At 34.2% G+C, this 5,353-nt stretch overlaps 1 long non-coding RNA gene across 1 annotated transcript; it reads left to right on the forward strand.

Moving 5' to 3' along the window:
- The first annotated feature begins 1,246 nt into the window (after positions 1–1,246).
- On the forward strand, positions 1,247–4,958 carry LOC128178426 (uncharacterized). Its single transcript, XR_008242952.1, has 5 exons — positions 1,247–1,416; positions 2,924–2,948; positions 3,360–3,413; positions 3,723–3,800; positions 4,897–4,958. It is a non-coding gene; the product is annotated as an uncharacterized LOC128178426 (long non-coding RNA).
- Positions 4,959–5,353: the final 395 nt, after the last annotated feature.

Raw genomic sequence — 5,353 nt, forward strand, 5'->3', positions numbered from 1 at the left:
AACATATATTTATATTTATCTTGCATGTCAACATATATTTGAAGGAAAAATAACTTGAACACAAGGGGCAGATGGACGTATGCCACCACACTTTCCAGCAACTTACTTTCCATACTATAGTGTGTAATGAAGTGTATACAGAATAAACGACGGCGACACTCGAGTAGTGACCCACTTCTAAAACAATTTTGTGAAATAGATAGTTTAATGTACATGTATAGTTCTCTAATGGACGCGTATCATAAACGATTTACAGTTTCATTTAAATCACAAAAAGCACATATCCTGGCCACTTCTAAACATGGATGGGTTTGGGGAGATTATTCGTACAGTGGCGTCGGAAGCAAATTGAAATTGGGGGGGGGGGGGGGGGGGGGGCTAGTACTAATCCTCAGAAATCTTGACAAAATCCAATTCCCAAAATCATGAAAATCCTAATCCGTGGTGGTGGGGGGGGGGGGGGGGGGGGAGTATACCTATAGTTCCAAAAAAAAAAATTCTTACCTACCAAAGTTTCCCCCCCCCCCCAAATCATGAAATTCCTAATTCATGGGGGGGGGGGGGGGGGGCTAGTATACCTGTAACTCCAACTTTTCAATATTTCAATATGTTTTCAAGGTCAATTTCAGATCAATTATGTTTACTGCTTGAAAAAGTGGGGGGGGGGGGGGTGAACTCTCTATTATGCTATGTGCCTAATGGATAGAACTAACTTTGCAAAGACCCCCTCACCCAGTCCCCCGGTTCCGACGCCTATGTAGTATACTGATACACAGTGTTACCTACATTTCCACATTTTCAGTTTCGGTCTACTTTGCTATTCACAGGTGATATTTATGATTTTGGATGTTTAGTTAGTAGCGTTTGGGAGAGGAGGGATGTTGATTGTCCCCTCATCCAGTTTTTAGGAGCATGTAAAAAAATCATGGGCAAATCATCAAAAGTACATGTGACTTTTTGGAACCCCCCACCCCCCCCACCCCCCCCCCCCCCCCCCCACGGTAAGGATTTTTAAAAAAGTTTTGTTTTCTCTTTTTGCATGTCAATATTTCGGATAAGTCCCCCACACACACACCACACACACACACACATACAACACACACACACACTTTCAAAACGATTATACGTCCTGCTCTAATTCTGTCTTATTTTAGTGGTGCCTTGTATAGAAGGTCGAAATATATCGCGGCGAAAACTGACAGGGGCGAAACATTCTTGGCCCCGCTTTCAGTTCAAACTGGTTCTCATTCCAACCTGGTCACCAGTTTAATTTACTTTTGGCATACTGTCATACAGAGAAGCAACTGTCGGCGTTTTTAAACGGCGAACTGTTCTTTAATCGTGTAATTAAACCAGGTAGAAGAACTTAAGGCAAGGATCCGTCAGGATGACACTTAAAATTCATGTAGTATACTGGTATGCATTGAGGATGTTTTCTTTTTAGGCTTTTTGTATCATAGTTATATAATTTTATACGGGTATTACGTGTATTTATATTAGGCCTATCAGATTATTGTCTTTTTATGATATAATTCCAAAAAGGGACACAAATTTACAGTGCAACAATGTTAAAAAAAATTGGGGGAAATATGATTTTAATTTGCATCAATGAAATAAATCATTTTTCTTTGAGCCATATTATATATCCTCATGTTTTATGTAAAGTGCGATCCATGGTTCCAAGAAAATGAATGTGGGTAAGTTTATATTACATGGTGCTTAAATTAGACAGGTGTTGATGTTATAATACATGTACCCTGAAAGGTTTAATGATAAAACCAAGAGTACTTAGTTATTGGCAGATTACGAGATGCATTATAAATTATTATCTCATTCAGAGTTTTAATGATTAAAAAAAAAACACCATAGATCTACTATCAAATTTTATTGAAGTATTTTGGGAAAAAAAACAATACAATCAAGACGAGGTGTCATTGGTTTTGGATCAGTTATAACTGACTAGCTAAATGTAGAGTTCAGGTATTTTGAATGTAATTATCAAAGATGGTCACTGTAGCTCTGGTAGGTTTAATGGACAACTCCCAAGTTAAAATTAAAGATGTCATTAAAATTTTTAATTTTATTGCTGAGAATGATACAAACATAACGGAGATATCTTCAACGAATAAGAAGTATATTAATAAGGGCCCCATTCTGTGGGCACCCTATCGTGATCCATTTGTCGATCTATCCAAGATATCTTCTCCGCAGCATATCTTATCTTCACTCCCCTTTGCCCAATCTGGCTCATTCTTTGGAATACTTTGAAGTTATAGGTCAACGTCAAAGCAAAATTCTCTGAAATTCTTTTTATCCTATTGTCCACTATTTAAGCGGGGTTCTTTGAGATGGTCACCATTTCAATGTTGTCTAGTTTAATAAAAAATTATCCAAAAATATGTGGTAAATATGAAGGTAAACAATAGTTTGTCCTATTTATTTACATATTTATTGCTTTAACAACAACTCAATCGACAATAATGGAGAAATTCAATAAGAAAAAATTGACTAAATTAGTTGTTAGAGAAGTTCCTATCTTACATTAGTCGACATAATATCAGTGGGGTCAAACAGAGGAAAAACCTCTGATTTCTATAGAAAGTTATTTGTGGCAGATTTACTTTCAGTTTCAGTTGAACGCATAGACTTGCAAAAATGTTGTCAATAGAATATATTCTATACGACAAATGTTTATATAACTGCATAAATATTTTTCTAAAATTTAAAAATTGAGTCATTCCCTATTCAATATGGCAAAAGACAAAAAAAAATAATCGATGTGTCAGCATTTGACCTGAATTTTTTTTTGGCCATAGCATTTGAATTTTATTTAAAATATCTTTTATGTTGCATGCATGCTAACCCGAGTGGTCAATGAATGATATCTACTTACCTATATAATTAAGTTTTTAAATTATTTCAGCGGTGCATGAGGATACGCTCCCAAGGTAAGCAAGTTCAAGTGTATTTTTCTACCTCATATTCTTTTCCTATAAAATCACTCATTATCAATGATACATTAATTGAAACATTACATGACAGGCAAATCTTCAAAATCAGATGCTGCAGAATAATGAATGGTGAATAAAATTATCTATATGAAGATCATTGTTGGAAACTCGTGGAGAGTCTTGCAAAAACATACTGAACTTTGGCAAACTTACAAGAACTAAAATTTTCTCAGTTTTTAAATGATAAATGTTCATTATTTTCAGCCCACCAATCTAAAAGCAAATTCTTTTGTTTTAAAACATGCAACTGTCTGTAAGCAAATGTGGCATTCATGTGCTTGCATAGGTTCTATAAATTTTATGTAAGTTGTTGACAAAATTTGTTATTTTCTTCACTCTCCTATTTAGTTTCGCAAAATTAAAGCGGAACTTGAGAAAGAATTTCCCAATGAGTTAGAAATAGTAAGTAACTTACTTTTACATACATATACTACATGTAACTTTACATGTTATTGTAAATTCAATTTAGAACTGGAATATCTAGCTATTTTATATCATAATATATGTAACATAGCATTTTACGAAGGATAATACTCCACTATTACCAGGTAAATTCTTAATCAGCCATCAGTATGTCAATTTGATGCAGATCAATTCTTGTCCATTTTCACTTTCACTGCAATATACCGAGGTACCAATTTTTAAAAGTGTTTACTCTGCTGCATTGCTATAAATGTCTACAAATATATCTTTTCAATAAATATGCATTAGACAGGGGAAGGCACTCCTGGCACAACAGGTTGGCTGGAGGTCCAGGTGGTAGGGGGTGATCTTCTCCATTCCAAAAAGGTACATGTATGGTACTGGTAGTTTCAGACCTTGCAAGTTTGAATAATGACTCTTGATAAAAAAAATTACAGTGCATTGTACTAGTAATAATTAGTGTCATGCATACTGGGTACATGTACTAGGTTTTTTCACTTATGAAATTGTCATTTAGAGTATTCGGCAATCAGAAATATGACAATCATAGTAATAGTTTGAGAATGGGTAAAAATCACCATGTGTGTGTACAAGTAGCAATGACAAGCTCTTACAAGATGCCAAGCTCTTACTGGCCACTCCATCTGGGGAGAGGATGTCAACAATGATATATACATGTATGCTAAAAAATGTAACTCTAAAAAAAGAAAGAAAGTATGTCTTTTTTTATTTTGCCAAAATATATGTACTTGGATGTCATTAGATCATAGAAAATGATAAAATAAAAATTTAAAACTTCTTCCTTCAAGTTAAGATTTATAATCTTTTAACTTGGAATGCGCTTAGAATTGTAAGAACATTGATGTTTATTTGAGAAAATCTTAACAGTAGGGCTTGATGGGTTAAAGCAACAAGAATAAAACGTGTTGTGTAAGTACCACAGGTGCTTGACGTTAAAAATATTTCTTTTCATAACATAAGATTATTTCCTAATTGTTATTAATAAAAAAAGTATTCTTAACGTCAGGCGCCTGTGTTGTGTACGATTCGAACTTCACATGAGTTCTTTAAATTCCTATTCAAAATTCAGCATTCATCAATAACCTTATATAATGTCTAGCTTTGTTATGCAATTCATAATAAGGGTATCTTCAGAATTGTCTCAAGAAATTTTTGATCTTAAAGTTTTCACAGAATATATTCCTAAATAAGTTTAGGAAGTCCAAAACTGCGCAACTTTTTGTGTGCAATAGATATACAGGTTTTTTGGCTTGGATGGAATGTAGCTTTACAGTCCATCAACCCAAATTTACACTATAATATAAGGAGTTTCCTTGCTGGTCCTGCAAGCAAAGTACATGAAATATACAAACCTTATTAGCTCAATAAAATTTATTGCAGTGGTACCCGGATATGGCTGTAAGCAATGTATTTACATATAACATGTATTTTTACATAATAGAATGGGGATGGATATGTTGACACAGATGCCAAGATGGAGAAGATCAAGGCTGGTGTCAGGAAAGCCTTAGGAAGATAGAGACATTGGAGGCAAGGAAGAGGTGGTAAGTTCTTGTTAGAGCCTTCTATGTAGAGCCTTCTATGTACTATGTAGAATAACCAACTCTTGTAAACAAGTCTTTTTACTGATATATGATTTTCCATGCTATTTCGGTTAATGTTATTGTGTAAGAAATTATTTCTTTGGAAATAGAATTTTTTTTATGCCAATTAAGTGCCTGTATGTAAATTCTTATAGAGGCCTTTTTTAACCGGTACAGGCATTGAGGTACAGGAACAAACTTCAACTTTAACACTCTTCTTTAATTGAGAATCAAAAATTTGGGAACCCTTTTAATTTTGTGTACATATTTTGGATAATAGTGAATAGATGCATTGAAATTTTCTTTGTAGGTGAT

Source organism: Crassostrea angulata, chromosome 3, assembly GCF_025612915.1.
Source record: "Crassostrea angulata isolate pt1a10 chromosome 3, ASM2561291v2, whole genome shotgun sequence".
NCBI classification, from domain to species: Eukaryota; Metazoa; Mollusca; class Bivalvia; order Ostreida; family Ostreidae; genus Magallana; species Magallana angulata.